Below are 17,364 nucleotides of genomic sequence, written 5' to 3' on the forward strand. Positions count from 1 at the left end.
AGGGTAACTCTTGGACACAATACAATTCAGCCAAGTTGTTTGCCCCTTTATAACAAGGATAGCCTTTCCTCCAGTTTCCAACAACATGTTTCTTATTTCACAAGCATTTAGGTAATCTCTAAGAATATCAAGGTTTTTCTCTACAGCTCTCTTCTGAGCTCTCACCAGAATCACCTTTATGGTCCATTCATGGCAAGACAGGCTTTTTCCAGCATGTACCTCCAAATTTTTCCAGCCTCTACTCATTACCCAGTTGCAAAGCTGTTTCCACATTTTTAGGTATTTGTTATACAGCAACAACCCACCTGTTGTTACCAATTTCTGTTTTAGTCTGTTCAGGTTGTAGGACAAAATGTCTTAGACTGGGTAATTTATGAACAATATAAATTTAGCACTCCCAGTCCTAGAGGCTGGGAAGTCCAAGATCAAGGTACTAGCAGGTTTGGTGTCTGGTGAGGATCTGTTTGTTTGACGGCACCCTCTATGTATCCTTACATGGCAGAAGGGGCAAGGCAGCTCCCCACAACCTCTTTTATAATGACACTAACTTCATTCAGTAGGATACAGCCTGCATGACCTAATCACTTCCCCAAAGTTCCCGCCTCTTAATGCTATCATATTGGATATTGGATATTAGGTTCCAACATGAATTTGGAGTGGAGGGTGGGAACACCAAGATTCAGACCATAGCTATTATATTTCTCAAAGATAACAACAAAAAATTAATATTTGGATATTATGGTTGTAAGTTATAGTCATAAAGCACTTAAAACATTCAAAATTTTGGAGGGTTATAAAATGTTGAGAAAACTCAGATTCACATAAACTAGTTAAGACGAATTGTGTACTACTTTCCAACCACTCACCTTGCAATCTCAGGATGTTCTTTATTCAATTAATCAGTGATGACAGAAATAATCTTACTTCTTAGTCAGGAAAATTGAGTTAACCTGCATACATGGTAACAGGCAGGTAATTCTTCGAGCTGGGTTTTTTAAATGACAGTTTTTGGTTTGTTTTGTTTTGTTTTTTTGAGACAGTCCACTCTGTTGCCCAGGCTGGAGTGCAGTGATGTGATCTTGGCTTACTGCAACCTCCGCCTCCTGGGTTCAAGCGATTCTCATGCCTTAGCCTCCTGAGTAGCCTGGGATTACAGGCGGGTGCCACCACACCTGGCTAATTTTTGTATTTTTAGTAGAGACGGGATTTCGCCATGTTACCCAGGCTGGTCTTGAACTCCTGGCCTCAAGTAATCCACCAGCCTTGGCCTTCCAAAGTGCTGGGATTATAGGCATGAGCCATCGCTCCCAGCCTAAAATGACAGTTTTAAACATAATTAGAAAATATGTAAAAGTTGAAATGTGAATCAAATATTTGTGGAAGCCCGGGGTTGGTGGTGGGCACTACTAGAACACTGCTGCACTGGGCACCGTGCCAGATTTTGCTGTCTACTTAATATGACAGCAATTTAGCAGCACTTTTTAAAGTTGATAAACAGAGTCAGCCAATTTAAGTTAAAACAAATGCATTATGTTTTCCTTTGGGCAATTAACTTAGTAATTAATAACTTAAATCACTCTTTCTGAAAAAATTAAGCCATTAATATAGGGATAGTGTATGACCCTAAAATTATTTAAAAAGACATGTCTAAATATTTTTAAAATTTGTATTACGGCAAATGTTAAATACAATCCAAACTAAAAAAACTAATTAAAATAAATTCTTATAAACCCATCATCCAGTTTCAACACTGTGAACTCATAACCAATCTTGTTTTATCTAAATTGATCCCCTCCTCCCAGCCCAAGCTGTGGATCAATTTGAAGCAAATCTCAAACAGCATATCTTTTCTTCTGAAAGTATTTCACAGGTGTTCTAAAAGATGAAAGGGTTTTCTTTAAGAACGTAACCATAGTCCTACAATTCCAATATTCCTTACTGTCATCAAATATCCACTCAGTGTGTTCATAGTTCTCTTGTTGTTGCATAATTTATAATACTTTGTTTGCATGAACCAGGATCAAAATATGTTCCACACAGCCAGGGACGGTGAGTTATGCCTGTAATCCCAGCACTTTGGGAGGCCGAGGCGGGCAGAACACCTGAGGTCAGGAGTTCTAGATCAGCCTGGCCAACATGGTGAAACCCTGTGTCTACTGAAAATGCACAAAATTAGCCAGGTGTGGTGGCACTTGCCTATAATCCCAGCTACTTGGGAGGCTGAGGTGGGAGAATAGCTAGAACCTGGGAGGCAGAGGTTGCAGTGAGTCAAGATCACACCATTACACTCCAGCATGGGAGGCAGAGCAGGACTCTGTCTCAAAAAAAAAAAAAAAAAAAAAAAGAAAAGAAAGAAAAGAAAAGAAAAAAAGAGAAAGTGCACTAAAGAAATATATTTTTTACTGGAAGTAGGCTAGATTTTTCTTCCATCTTTTGTTGAAGAGAAGAAAACGTCTTCGTTTCAATTCTCCCAATCAACTAAGTGCAGTTTTTATGTCTTTATCCTCTATAAATTATCTTTTTTGAAATAGTGAACAATGAAATGACATGCGTTTGGAGAATGTGTGGTGGATACAAGAGCATATTAATGTTAAACTCCAAAAATATTTTTATCTCAAAGATTGAAAACAAGATAAAGATGAAGGACTCTACAAAATAGTAAGTGATTTTATGTTGACATTGTACCAAAGCCCTGTTTGTGAGATAATGGCTCAATTATTCAGCATGAATGGCTCTGCTTAAAATGCATGATTATTTGGGTCAACCTATATGAAAATAAAGAAATCAAACTCATGTTCTAAAACAAAAGAACTTTTCTAAATATTTATTCTTTGGTAGTAGTACACTGATTTCTAAGAAATTTCCCTTACAATATTTTATTATATTTATTTATTTATTGAGATAAAGTCTCACTCTGTTGTCCAGGCTAGAGTGCAGTGGCATGATCTCAGCTCACTGCAACCTTCGCCTCCCGAGTTCCAGAGATTCTTCCTGCCTCAGCCTCCTGAGTAGCTGGGATTACAGGCATGCGTCACCATGCCTGGCTAATTTTTGTATTTTTAGTAGAGACAGGATTTCACCATGTTGGCTAGGCTGGTCTCAAACACCTGACCTCAGGTGATTCACCTGTCTTGGCCTCCCGAAGTGCTGGGATTACAGGGGTGAGCCACCATGCCCGGCCCCTTAAAACATTTTAAAATTTTTAATAGAAGATACATTTTTAAAATAAAATATTTTATTGTACACAATTGGTTGTGAGGGGTGGAAACCTGACCCAAAGTGGCTTGAATAAGTGAACTACTTTTCTTTATGTACCAAAAAAATCCATCGAAAATCAATGTAATGGATCCTGCTAATGGTCGACTTCCCCTCCTACCACCTTTTTCCTTGCTGGAACAATCTGTCTCTCACTCTGGAGGTGGAAAATGACAGATCTGCACTTTTCCAGCCTCCCCTGCAGCTAGGGTATGGATATGCGACCCAATCCTGGCCAAGGAAGCATAAGAAGTCAACTTGCGACCCTTGGAAAAGACATTCCTACTTGATTAAAAGAGAAAGGCCTTAAGAAAATTCACTTTTCTTTCCTGTCTTTGGAGATGGTTACATGAGGCTATGATGCTGCAGTAGTTGGATAAGAGGTGTGTGCTGAAAGCCTTGATTTGTTCTACTGAATCAGTGCTGGAAAAACCTATCTGACGAACTCTTTGTTATATGAGGAAAATAAATGTTCACTTTTAATGGAATGTCTTGTTATTCACAGCCAAATGAATTCTAATATTGTTGACTTGAGGCATAGCTAGGTTCAGAAGCTTAACGGATATTACCAAATCTTTTCTCTTCCTGTCAACTCTGTATTCCTCAGAGCTGGCTTCATTATCAGGCCCTCGTTAGTGGCCCCAGGCAGGTTCAAACTATTAATAATATCCTATTTACTGATATCAGTGTCAGCCTAAAGAGAATTTCTTCCTCCAAAAATATTTCTAGAGCAGTTTTAGGATTTAGTCAGTTCATCTGACTTCAGTTCCATACTTGAGATCTTGAAACTATCCCTCTGGCCACATACACAAAATATAATGACGGGGTCTCCAGATCACTCCTAGAGCTAGAGGTGGGGGCCCATCCTACCCAAACCACACAGAGAGTGGAGTTATTTCCCAATGTCATTAACTGAAAAATGAAGGCAGTTGCTCTGTAGATAAAACAAATCAGCAAACAAACAAAAGTCTCAGATGTTCAGTGCAATAATAAAAATAAATAAATGTTTACATTGCCTAAGTATAGGACGTAGAGTGAAAAAAGCAGAATTGTGGTAGAGAGACATTGGTTCTGTTTACTGAATCGTTTAAAGACATCCATCGTTAAACTCCTAATGTATTCTGAGTATTAGGTAAGTGCTGCAGATACAGACATGAAAACACAGAGCACCTGCTCTTCTAGTTTAACAAGGCAGATAGAGGGAAATCTGTAATTACAATGCAGCAGATGAATTCATGTGTACTGTGTGTCATGGTTTTGCAAAGGAAAGGAAGAAGAGGGGCATCTACCTCAGTCTAGGGCTGAGTGAAAGTTTTCATAAATCCTTCCAAGAGTGGGTGAGAGGACAACTGAGTTTTAGAAAGTTGTGTTAGTGAGGACACCATGAGCAAAATCAGATGGGCAGGTGAACTTTTGGTGTATTTGGCCAATTATTGGCTAATTCCAACTCTTGGACTTGAACAAGCTTTCTAGCCTCTCTGTTTTCTCATCAAAAATAAACAGGGCTGGGCACAATGGTTCACACCTGTAATCCCAGCACTCTGAGGGCCAAGGTGGGAAGATTGCTAGAGGCCAGGAGTTTGAGACCAATCTGGACAACATACTGAGACCTTGTCTATACAAAACAAAATAAACAGTGGGTGGGTTGAGAGGTAAAGAAAGGGTAGTCAGGATTGGACTTTTAAATGTGTTCTAAGGTTTTTTACAGATTTAGAATCTGATTATTCTATTACAACTTCTTGTACTTCAGTCTAACCACTGAATAACAAAGTCATAATGTTTAAAACATGTTCCCTTAAAATTAACTGTCTTAAAGTTAATGGCCTATTTTCTAGAGATAACATTTTACTATTTTCCTCTCAGTGAGTTCTCCAGGAAGCTGTACTGTTAAAGTTAAAAGTTCAGTTGGTACTTTCTGAGTTGCTTTGTTCTGTTTTGTTTGGCTGACATATATTTTGATAACACTTAAGTCATCTTAAAGCTAAAATTATCTAGACCTGCCTTTGAAGCTTGGATCTTTGAGGCTTCAACAGCCCATTCACACTCAGTTACCCATATGCTGGAACATATATATGTGTGTGTGTGTGTGTGTGTGTGTGTGTGTGTGTGTGTATTTTTAAATAATTAAAATTTTATTTTAATAGCAAAAATGCATTCTTTTTTAAAAATTGATTTTAAGTCCTGTGGTACACATGCAGGCTTGTTACATAGGTAGACGTGTGCCATAGTGGTTTTCTGCACCTGTCAACCCATCACCTAGGTATTAGGCCCAGCAATTTATCCTGATGCTCTCCCTGACCCACCCTAGCCCTTCCCTGACAGGCCCCATTGTGTGTTGTTCCCCTCCCTGTGTCAATGTGTTCTCATTGGCTGGAACATATTTAATATAATTATTGTGAAAATCTGAGTTACTGAGCCCCCATTGTAGCCCTCTATATACTACAGTAAAGTTCAGAAAGTGAAGAGGAAGAAAGGAAGGGAACAGAAATTCCCCAGGAAGATTAAAGTTGATGAGAGAAAATGTCTTCTGGGACAGATCCTATGGTGAAATGTGAAGAACATGAGTCAGGTTACTGTTCATCCTGAACTCGGTACCTAATCACTTTTTCTCTTAATATCTTTTATTTAATGAATACTGATTTATTCTTCATCTTGACTTTTGACTTTGGCCAAGCTATCAAATTACTTTTGCAAAATAACTCCCACCTTAAAAACTTATTTTATTCTAAAATCTGTCCTAATATTCACATCAACTTGGAATAAACCTGTCTTGAACTTCATCTTAGGAAACATCTTCCTCTATAGAAATAAAAAAGGTTCTAATCTTTTTCTTGACCCCCTCTTTTAAATAATCCAAAACAACATCAACAGCTATACAAAATTCTAATGTCTATTAAAGTCAACATCTGAACATAAGAGAGAAGTTAATATTTGTGGGATAAACATTAAAAGATTTCAGTCTTGAGGCTTAGCATTTTTTGTGTCTTGTATTTTTCATCAGGTTCAAGAAATATACTCAAAAAGGAGACAGTTATTGTGCCTCTGTTATTCTTTCTGAAATTAGAATGGGAGAAATAGAATGAGCTTTAGAAGTATTTGAAACTATGTAGAGTTATTCTGCTGTTATGGACCTGTTTATTTCAAAGTTTGACAGCAAATTGATAAGAAAACAACAATGTCATACATATTAACTGTGTGATACATTAATTTGAAAATATTCATTATGACAAGTAATGAGAGGAACAGAATGCTCCATTTGTTTAAGTGATCAGAAAACCCATTTGGAGGAATAATGGGCTTTCTCTGGGAATCCAACATAGGAAACTATGAGAAGGCACACACAGTTAGTTAAAGCAGGTCTTTGTATTTGCTTTTATTAGAAAGTTTCAACCTTTTGTAGATGAACTCAAGCAATTATTTTGGAAGACAGAGTGTTCTTAAGTTGGACTGAGTTAACTGGATATTCACCTTGCTTCAGTTAGTGATGTGGAACACCCAGGACACGAAAAAGAGAAATTACTACAATTTAAAATATGTTGGGATAAAAGAGCCCACCTTGATTTATCACTCTGAACAAAAGGGGTCTTCCCTCCTTGGAATCCCACACTATTAAGGGAATTTCTGTTGAGAGTATCAATTCCAGACAGTGTTGCTCCAATCTGCTCATCACAGACTGTCTTGGCTGCAGCTCTATGCTGTTGGTGTGCATGGGCTGCACTTGGAAGGTAAAATCTTTAGGGTGGCCACTTCTCATCATACAGGGCTCCTTTTGCTAACCCCTTGCAACCACAGACACACAGGTCTCTGAGACTCTCAGGGAACTTTTTGGAGCTTTGGCCAAAACTATTGTTGCAGTCATCTTTGACAGCACCAGCAGCATCAAACTTCTCTTTGGGGTGCTTCAAAACTTCCCACCTGCTTTTCTGCTTTTGACAAAAAAGCAACAATTAAAACAACCAAGCATCACTTGTCCTGAGGACTTGGCCCACTGTCTTCTTTTTCTGAGAATCAAGAAGGCAAGATATGGAAGAGATAAACACCATGAACAGGCTTCAATAGCCTGTGATTATAAAATGAAGGGCACTATAGCTTTTAAAAGTTATTCTGTTTTTCATATGGGTAATACATGCATGTAATACTAAATTCAAAAGGCACCAAAAGGAATGCAGTGAAAATCTTCCTTCCACCTCATTTCCCAGATAGTTCCTTTCCCCAGAGAAAACCAATTTCACAGGTATTTTATGTGTAGATAACTTTATGTGTATATTATTCTTCCTCCTTCCTCTTCCTTCCTCCTCCTCCTCCATCTCTTCCTCTTCTTCCTCCAGCTCCTCCTTCTCTTACTCTGCTTTCAATGACCTCATAGTAGTCAATTTTGTGGTGGTGGCATAATTTACTCAGTAGTCTCCCATTCATGAATATTCAGGCAGATAACACTTTTGACATAGGTGCAAAAGAAATCCATTGATGAAAGGATAGTCTTTTCAACAAAAGGGGCTGGAGCAACTTGACATCCATAGGCAAAACCAAAATAAAACAAAATCATGCAAAATCATTTTGACCTAAACCTCTCACTTTATTCAAAAATTAATTTTAAATGAATAATTTAACCTAACACTTTTAGAATGAAATGTAGGTTAACAATCTTCATGACCTGGGAGTAGGGAAAATATATATATCTATATTTTATATATATACACCTCAGAAGTTGGTTTATCATGCTGTGGTGAGCCTGTCTTTCCATTTAATATATATATATATATATATATAAAATACCAAAAGCATAATTCATAAAGGAAAAATTTATCAATGATTATTTATCAAAATTGAAAGATATTTTCTCTGTGAAGGAAACTTGAGAGAATGAAAAGAGAAGTTAAAGAGTAAGATAAAATATTTTCAAATCACATATTCTACAAAAAAGACCTGTATCCAGTATGCATAAAATTCAACAATAAGAAAGCAAACTCCTTAAGTTAAAAAATGAGCAAAAGACTTGACTAGACACTTCATCACAAAAAATATACAAAAGGCAAATATGCACATGAAAAGATGCTCAACATTGTTAGACACGTAGAAAATGCCAATTAAAACAAATGAGATATCACTTTAAGGCTATTAGAAGGTTAAAAAAAGGTAATATCAAATGTTCTGCTACTGAAACTCTAAATGTTCTGCCACTGAAACTCTAAATATTCTGCCACTGAAACTCTCCAACGTTGCCAGTGGGAATACAGAATGGTACAACCACTGTGGAAAAGAGTTTGGCAGTTTCTCATAAAATTAAACATAATGGTCCAGCAATCTCACTCCTAGGTATTTACCCAAATGGAATGAAAACCTATGTTCCAGTAAAAATCTATATACAAATGTTTATAGCAGTTCTCTTCATAATAGCTAAAATTGGAAACCACCCAAAGGGTCAATAGGTAAACAAAACTATGGTTCACCTTTCAAAGAGTGAATGCATAAACAAGACAGTGGTACAAACATCCAATCGAATACTACTCAGTAACAAAAAGGAACCAAACTATTGATACAGCCGCTTGAATGTATATCAAAGACATTGTTAAAGGAGCCAATTTCAAAAGGTTACATGCTATATGATTCCATATATATGATCTTTTTAAGAAGAAAGAATTCTATCAATGGCAAACAGTCCAGTGTTTGCCAGGGGTTGGGGTTGAGGGAGAATATGACTACAAAGGGGTAGCATGAGAATGTTTTTGGTGTTGCAGGACTATCTATATCCTGACTTTGGTGGTGGTTATATGAATCTATATTTGTGTCAAAATTCACAGAACTATACCCTTTCAAAAAACCAATATTACTATGTTTATTAAAAAAAAAATAAAAACAAAATAGAAAAACCCTCCCAGCACTCCCTATGCTCTTAAAGAAATAAAAGAATAATCAAGACAATTTTGAAAAGAAAGAACTTGGTGAAAGGATCTATTTTGCTAGATATCAAGACTTATTGTAAAGTTATATTAATTAAAATGGTCTGGTATTGTCACAAGATTAGACAGACCAATGAAATAGACTAAAGCCCAGAAATGGATCTATGCATAGACAGATATCTAATTTATGAAAAAGGCGGCATTACAGAGCAATGGACAAAGGATGGTCATTTAAATAGATGGTGCTGGGACAGCCTGAGTGTCTATATAGAAGAAAGATCAACTACAAGTTATATTGTAGGTCTAAATATGAAAGACAAAACAATAAAGCTTTTGGAAGACAATATAGAAGAATGTGTTCATAGCCTCAGTGTAGGGAAATATCTATTTAAACAGAATAAAAATACAAATAAGCGTATTCATCACGGTTGTTTATATAATAATAAGTTAGAAATAATCCAAGTGTTCAATAATCATAAAGGCTTAAATTATGAATGGAATAAATATTACCATGCAAGTAATCTTTTTAAATAATATTTAATAATATGGCAAAATGTTTGCAATATAACATTAAGTGACAAAAGCATGAGCTAAACTATAAATATTTGTTACTAGAAACATATTAGAAAATAAATATACAAGATATTATCTCTGGTCTTTGAGTCAGGTTCCTGACAGGATATGGTTAGCACACTCAGACTAGGTATTTTGAAAAGCATTTAATAAAGGAACATTTTACAAAGATGTGAGAAGGATTTAAAGAGAGAGATTGCCAGAACCCGAGTGGGTGGCTGTGTGGAGTGGGCTGTCTGACAGGAGCCCTTTCATAGACAGATGCAGCAGGGAGTGAACAAGGAGAGTAAATACCCCAGTCTCTCTCCTCCACCCCCCCACTCTCCTGCTGGTGCCTCCCATTGTCCAAGCCCAACAGGAAGGCACAAGGCAAGGAAGCTGGTTGATGCAGCCCCTACAGATCAGGCTCCGAGGGCACAACACAGAGTGAAGAAGGCAGGAGAGTGGATTTGCAGGGCACATAGGAGGTATCCAGTACTTCTGTATGGTGGGATTAGTGGTGATGATTTTTTTTTCATTATAGGTTTTTTTTTCCTCCAAATTTCAAGAAAGAACATGCATTAAAGTGGGGAAAAAGTGTTATTAAACCCTAGACATATTATCTGAACATCCAAACATAGCATGTGTTAGGGGCTGGGGAGTATGTGCATGCAAGGGAGTGTACATATATCCCTTTATTGTAGAACCTGTCATTCATCTATATCTGATATTTTTCTGCATGTATGATGGTTATTTACTGTCACTTCCCATCACAATGTAAGCTCTGGGAAAGGAGGGTCCCCATGGATCTTGAACACCATCATCTCCACCTAGAGTGCCCACTCATAGGCACTCAATTCTTAGTTTAATGAACGTATGCCCACCACACATGTCCATGCGTACATGCACCTGGGGCACCAAGCAGGGAACGGGGGATGAAAGGGCCACCTCCCTGTTAATTATTAAGACCAAATGAGTACAAAACACCTTTAGGTCTGTTTTGAAACTCAATGCTGAAATAATGCTAAGTGGTTATTTAATCTTACATACAATTTCAAAAGTAAAGTCCCACTTGCCAAGAGAAAATTGTTTGTTTTTACAGAGTATACTATTTCTTTTGAATATTAACTACGCAATTATACCTCAGAAGTTGGTTTACCACGCTGTGGTGAGCCTGACTTTCCATTTAATATGGAAATGGAAAGTACAGATGTTCCATGCATGCTGGGGACAGGGGAATCTGTCCTCCTTTCTCTTGTTTCCCACCCACAACTCTGCTGACTGTTCTCCACATTGTGGGTACATCCACTCTCGAAATTATGCAACACAGAATCCGGCACCATGCTCCCAGTTTCTTGGCATTAGATCACCATTTTGCTTTAAAAACAGAAGTTTTTGAGGTTAATCATAAAGGTAAATGCAAGTTTCGAACAACCCAGGGAGAAGGAGTGGAGGCTCAGGGATAAAGTTTAGAGGCGGAATACAATTTGTGAGAGTTAAAAGATAAATTTAGAATGTGTTATTTCGAATCTAATTACATTTCCGGTGGCAGTTGCTGACCAAGGACTAAAATCTTGATATCTTGATTCTAATCAGTAAATAAAGAGAATGAGAATTTATCTTCTAAGAATTCTACTTAAATAATTTTGAAATTATTTTGTTACTAAATGTTTTCTTGCATGTGCCTTCTAATATATTTTGTTTCAAAGCCCTGCTATAAGCCATTATTAATGGTTTGCTTCTTAGGAATTTACAATCAAGATGCACAGGAGAGCGCCTTATTTTTTTGGGTTCTATCTTCCACATTAGGTGGGAATTGGGGTGTGGAAAAGGAACTGCCCACAGGGTAGCTCTGGGAAGTGGAAGCTCTCAGGGAGTCAACGCAGAGAAGGCTGACAGCTAAGAAGTGTCACATACCTGGAAGGACCATCCAGTGCAGAAGGGGAGAGGACCAAGGTCACTAGTCCTGTTGAAGGGCAAAGGTGAAAAGATAGAGTGGCAATAATGTTGGTTACCAGGAAGTTTTCTAGATACTATAATTTTGGTTTTAGTTATTTTAAAAATGGGGTAGAACCAACAGAAGCTTTCTACTGTTTCAACTTCCCAAGTAAGAATGTTGTGGCAGTCGCTACAAGCTACCTACTCAGTAGCCATTCCCTCCTTCTCTTCCTTGCTAATAGTCAGACCTGTTCAGTTAGACAGGACAGATCCCTGACCATAGGAGAGATTGGTCTCTTCTTCAACCCTAAGGGTGAATCATGAGACTTTAGACTAGTGCGGTAATTCATTCATTTATTCAACAATTGTTAATTGAGTACTTACTATGAATCAGGCATAATTGTAAGCATTAAGGATACAGCACCGAATGAAACAGACAAAGCTCTTGCCCTCAAGGAGCTTATATTTTAGTGAGAGGAGATGAATGATAGCTAAGTACATAAGCCAAGAGACTACTTCAGAAGGTGGGCTAGGGAGAACAATTAAGCAAGGTGAGCTAGGAAATGATGCATTGAGACGTCAGGGATAGTGGTTCTTTTACATAGGATGGTTAGAGGGGACCCCTAGGAGAAAGGAGTGAGTCATGCCAGTATCTGGAGGCTGGAAGGCCTTGAGGAAAAGTCAGCCTGGGTGTGTTCAAAGACCAGCAAAGAAGCCAGGATGTTTCTCTTGTTTGGATGTTTGGAACAGAGAGGGGGAAAACAGAAAGAGGCCCAGTCAGACAGGTAACACAGAAGCTGAGTAGGAGGAGGTCAGATTGTGTAGGCCCACTACACTTTGGCTTTTACTCTACCTACAATGGGAAACTGCTGGAGGATTTGAAGACATGATTTGCAATTTGTTTTGAAAAGAGCTCTTTTGCTGTCATGATGTCTCCTGGTCAGTGATTGGTCTAAAGATTGTCATCTGACCCTGTTCTGTCCAATTACTGTGGAGGTCTTCCGTTATCAAATTAAAACTAAACTAAACTATACTAAACATTATGAATAGAAGGCCCTTGCCTTTCCCTGCTTCTTTCTTTCTGGAGCTTCGATGTGATGCTTGGACTTGTAGCAGCTGTCTTGCTACCAAGAGGGAGGAAGGCATCGTGCTGTGGATGGTAGACTAGACATATAGATGGAGCCTGGGTCTTTGATAACATCACTGAACACTTATAGCAGCCCTTGCTCTTCTACTCCCAAACTTTTTATTAGACCTATTTTAGCAGGTTGTTGTTCCTTGTAGTTGAATACATACATTCTAACCTGGAACTGACATTGAAAAATAAAAATAAAAAAAGTGACTATGCACACTTGAAATTATATTTAAGTACCAAAAAAAGTGGAAGAGACATATTCTCAGAGTAAAAGAAACAAATCTTTAAATGGAATCAGTTTAGTTTTATAAAAATCTCATAATCATTTCCTAATTCTTCTCATTTCCTCAGGGAGCACTGAAAAGCTTGCACAGACTAAGCTCTAAAGCTTAAGGAAGGAGCAGCTGGACAGGTCAGCAAATCAGGTCCTTCAACGATGGTTATGAACTTGACTCACTCTGCTAGAGGGAGGGTAGCATTTCAGGTTGGGTGACCCTATGTTAAGGTTTTCTCAGGACAGTCCTGGTTTACTCTTGCTGTCCTGTAGTATATCTTCTTTCCCTCTCAAGAGTGTCTTGGTTTGGATAATAAGTTATAACATCACCCTACTTAAAGGTGTTACTGTACAATTATTGGTTTTCTTCATGTAAACGTTTTCTTTTTTAAGAATTGTTTAGAAATTTATTCATTTCTCAAAAATCTTAGGGAGAGCTATACCAGAATTGATGATCCTCAGCAAAATTGGCAGGTTGCACTTGGTCTTTGTAAATGCTTAAGGCAACACACTGTACCAAAATAGTATGTGAACTCTAAGACACTTTTCATGCATCCCTTCCCAAATGTCACTTTGTTAAGGACACCAGCATGAACTTGATATGAATGCTGGAACTAAAGAGGTCATAAGCTGGTCTTGAAAATTCTTTGAATACATGTTCTATATTCCAAGCACAAAAACTGTATAGTCTGATTTGATTTCCACAATATCTTATAAGATATGTAGAGAAGAAATTCTTATTCTCACTTTATAGACAAGAACATGAAAGTGGAGAGAAGTTCAGTGACTTTCACAAGAGAATTTTATAATAACTTCTTAATCCTGTTTTAGGATCAGCCCAAATTGGACTTTAACTTCACTCTTCTTTCCACTACATCATGTAGTTTTTCACTTGCAGGTATTTTGGAGAATATTTTATTCAAGTGAGTGGAAAGGACTGAAATTAAGGGAAGGTGATATGGTTTGACTGTGTCCCCACACAAATTTCATCTTGTATTGTGGTTCCCATAATCCCCACGTGTTGTGGGAGGGACTCGGTGGGAGGTGATTGAATCATGGAGGTGGCTACCCCCATGCTGCTGTTCTCATGACAGTGAGTGCGTTTTCCAGTATCTGATGGTTTTATAAGGGGCTTTCCCACCTTTAGCTCAGCACTTCTCCTTCCTCCTGCCATGTGAAGAAGGACATATTTGCTTCCCCTTCTGCCATGATTGTAAGTTTCCTGACACCTCCCCAGCCATGCTGAACTGTGAGTCAATTAAACCTCTTAATTACCCAGTCTGAGGAATGTCTCTATTAACAGCATGAGAATGGACTAATACAGAATGTTAACTACAAGTAAGGAAAATAAAAACTTTTAAAGTAATGCTTTAGGGTTTTTTACCTTAAGACAATAGTTTTTATTTTGTTTGTGAAGGGTGCTTAGATTTCTCTTACTAAAGTAATTGAGAGAGAAAAGCTTGGGAATGGTATCTAGTAACAACTTCTTAGATTTCTGCCATATTTTGTAGCTATATACTAAAATTTGATGTTTAAAAGATACATACTTACATTACACTTTAAAAGCACTTACCTTGAAAACACACACACACACACATCCCTCCTCCCCGTATACACACAGAAGTAAATAAATAAAATGTTTCTGAAAAGATGTACAAAAACTGAAAAGAGTCCAGGCATGGTGGCTCACGCCTGTAATCCCAGCTCTTAGGGAGGCCGAGGCAGGCGGATCACGAGGTCAGGAGATCGAGACCATGCTGGCTAAAACGGTGAAACCCCATCTCTACTAAAAATACAAAAAATTAGCCTGGCGAGGTGGCGGGCGTTTGTAGTCCCAGCTACTCAGGAGGCTGAGGCAGGAGAATGGTGTGAACCCAGGAGGCGGAGCTTGCAGTGAGCCAAGACCACGCCACTGCACTCCCGCCTGGGCGACAGAGCGAGACTCCATCTCAAAAAAAAAAAAAAACCTGAAAAGAGGCTTGCTTTGGAAATGGGCCCAGGTTTGGGGAAAAGTTATATTTTATATATTATTTGTAACAGTTTTGTATCCCTGCATGTTTTACTTTCAAAATTAAATAAAAAGTTTAAAACAATTAAAGGAAGCATCTCTGAATTAATAAGAAGAATTCTAAACTTTATTTTTCCTATTTAGAAAGTCAATTGTGGAAGGAGATGTCATATTCTATTGGAAACAACATCTTAATTAGGTAAAAGGTGAATATTTGAGACTGAATGTCAGTGACTTGGCTCTGAGAATATGGTTAGTATACAGGGTAGAACCCTAGGGACTTGGTTCTGGTGCTGGCTGTGCCCTTTACTCAGTTCCCCCTCCTCCTGAGGAGAAATGTGTTTCCTAATACTATTGTAGCTTAGAGATGAAGGACAGAATGGATATGATTTCTGTAACATTCAACAAATACTCAAAAAATATTTAACAAGTGCCCAGGAAGGAAACCAAAATATGCTACCCCAAAATATAGTTATTTGGCACATTTTGAATGGATATTCAGATGAGTTGCACACACAGAAACAGCTCTAAAAACAGTCCTTTGTAAGGCAGATTTGCATCTGTAGAGAAAAATCTATATTAGTGAAGTAAACAGCAGAGACAGAGGCTTTCTGAGGGGTCTTCTTATCCAGATCTAGGAAAGTTTAAATCACAGAAAAAGAAGACTAAATGTCTGACACTTTTAAAAGTTCCAACAGAGAAACTGCTGTCACAGACTACCATCTATTCTTTCTGATGGCTGCTACCTGTGAGGTTTCATCTGCATACCATGACAGCCTTTGTTCACCACACCTTTTCTCCCCTCTGCCTCATATAACCTGTTACCAGGTTCTCAGCTTCTATTACCTCCTGTATTGGTATAAAAACTTCAATCATCTGGCTCTTCTTTGAGTCTCATATTTGCAATATTCCTGTGTCCATATGTGCAATAATAAATTTGTATGTCTTTTCTCCTGTTGATCCAGTATCAATTCACTTCAGTAGATTTTGACTTGAACCTTCAGAGGGAAAAAATTCAACTTCCCTATATCCACTATGTGTAGGGCACTGGGCTGGGCTCTGGGTAACACACACTGTCAGTTAAACCAAACTGCTCCCTACCCCTACAGTCTAGTAGGAGAAATAGACAACAAACAAATAAATATGCACATAGGTATGAAATTGCAAAGTGTAATAAATATTGTGAGGCAAATGAAAAAGGCACAGTGCTGGAGAATAAATGAATGTAAGAATGACCTAACACACTCTAACACGTTTAATTTGCCAGAGTAACCACACAACAAAACTGCTCAAAGCTTTTTTTCTTTCCTTTTTTTTCTCTTTCTGTGAGAGGCGTAGGGTCGAGGAGTGAAAAGAAGATAGGATTCAGTCAGAAGAGCTGAGTTCTGGTTCCTCCACGTAATACCGTGGCTGTGGAAGTGACACATATTCTAAGCCTCAATTTTTTAGTTGAGTTTCCTCATTCATAAGGTTGTTGTGAAAAACAAAACAAAACTAATCAATATGAGTAAACTGCTATGAAACACTGTCTATTATATATTTTCTTGATAAACATTTATTGAGTGCTGTCTTTCAGTTGGACTACTGTGTTAGTAGCTTGTTATACAGAGCTTCAAGAAGTCAAGTTTCAGGCCATAATCACAAAGAGTTCAGCTCTGATTTGGAGAGATAAATAAGTACTCAGGGTGAGGTTATGTACTAACAAACCCACTGTAAAGTCAAAAAATTGTAAGCCAAACCGTCAAAAGTAAGAGACTGTATATGTAACTATGTGTGTGTGTGTTGTTGTTTTTAAGATGTGTTTTAGACAAATGAAAGTAAAATCTCATTTAAAAGATTGATTTTAAAAGCTTCCTCAAAGTTTTGTCAGTGCGTTATTAGAGATCCAGCCCAATATTTGTCATCATTTGTAAATATTATTGCAGACAGTGAGAATAAATGTTTACAAGGTGATGCAGCTATGCTATGTGAACACCAAAGATTAAATAATCATCAGCATACATTTGTGTGACATATTTTTGCTTGTATTTTACAGATGTAAAAACAAATAATTCATCTATAATAAAAATGATTGGCCGGGGGCAGTGGCTCACGCCTGTAATCTCAGCACTTTGGGAGGCCGAGGCAGGCGGATCACAAGGTCAGGAGATCAAGACCATCCTGGCTAACATGGTGAAACCCCGTCTCTACTAAAAATACAAAAAATTAGCCAGGCGTGGTGGCAGGTGCCTGTAGTCCCAGCTACTCGGGAAGCTAAGGCAGGAGAATGGGTGAACCCCAGAGGTGAAGCTTGCAGTGACCT

General features: G+C 38.0%; 1 long non-coding RNA gene across 1 annotated transcript in view; it reads left to right on the forward strand.

The window, feature by feature from the left end:
- LOC131383065 (uncharacterized) overlaps positions 1 to 16,962 on the forward strand; it is a 42,935-nt gene extending 25,973 nt beyond the window's left edge. Inside the window, exons 2-4 of the long non-coding RNA XR_009212787.1 lie at positions 2,532 to 2,658; positions 15,207 to 15,261; positions 16,395 to 16,962. This is a non-coding gene — a long non-coding RNA (uncharacterized LOC131383065). The remainder of the gene's footprint in view (positions 1 to 2,531; positions 2,659 to 15,206; positions 15,262 to 16,394) is intronic.
- Positions 16,963 to 17,364: the final 402 nt, after the last annotated feature.

Source organism: Hylobates moloch, unplaced genomic scaffold (assembly GCF_009828535.3).
Source record: "Hylobates moloch isolate HMO894 unplaced genomic scaffold, HMol_V3 SCAFFOLD_3, whole genome shotgun sequence".
In the NCBI taxonomy this organism is placed as follows: Eukaryota; Metazoa; Chordata; class Mammalia; order Primates; family Hylobatidae; genus Hylobates; species Hylobates moloch.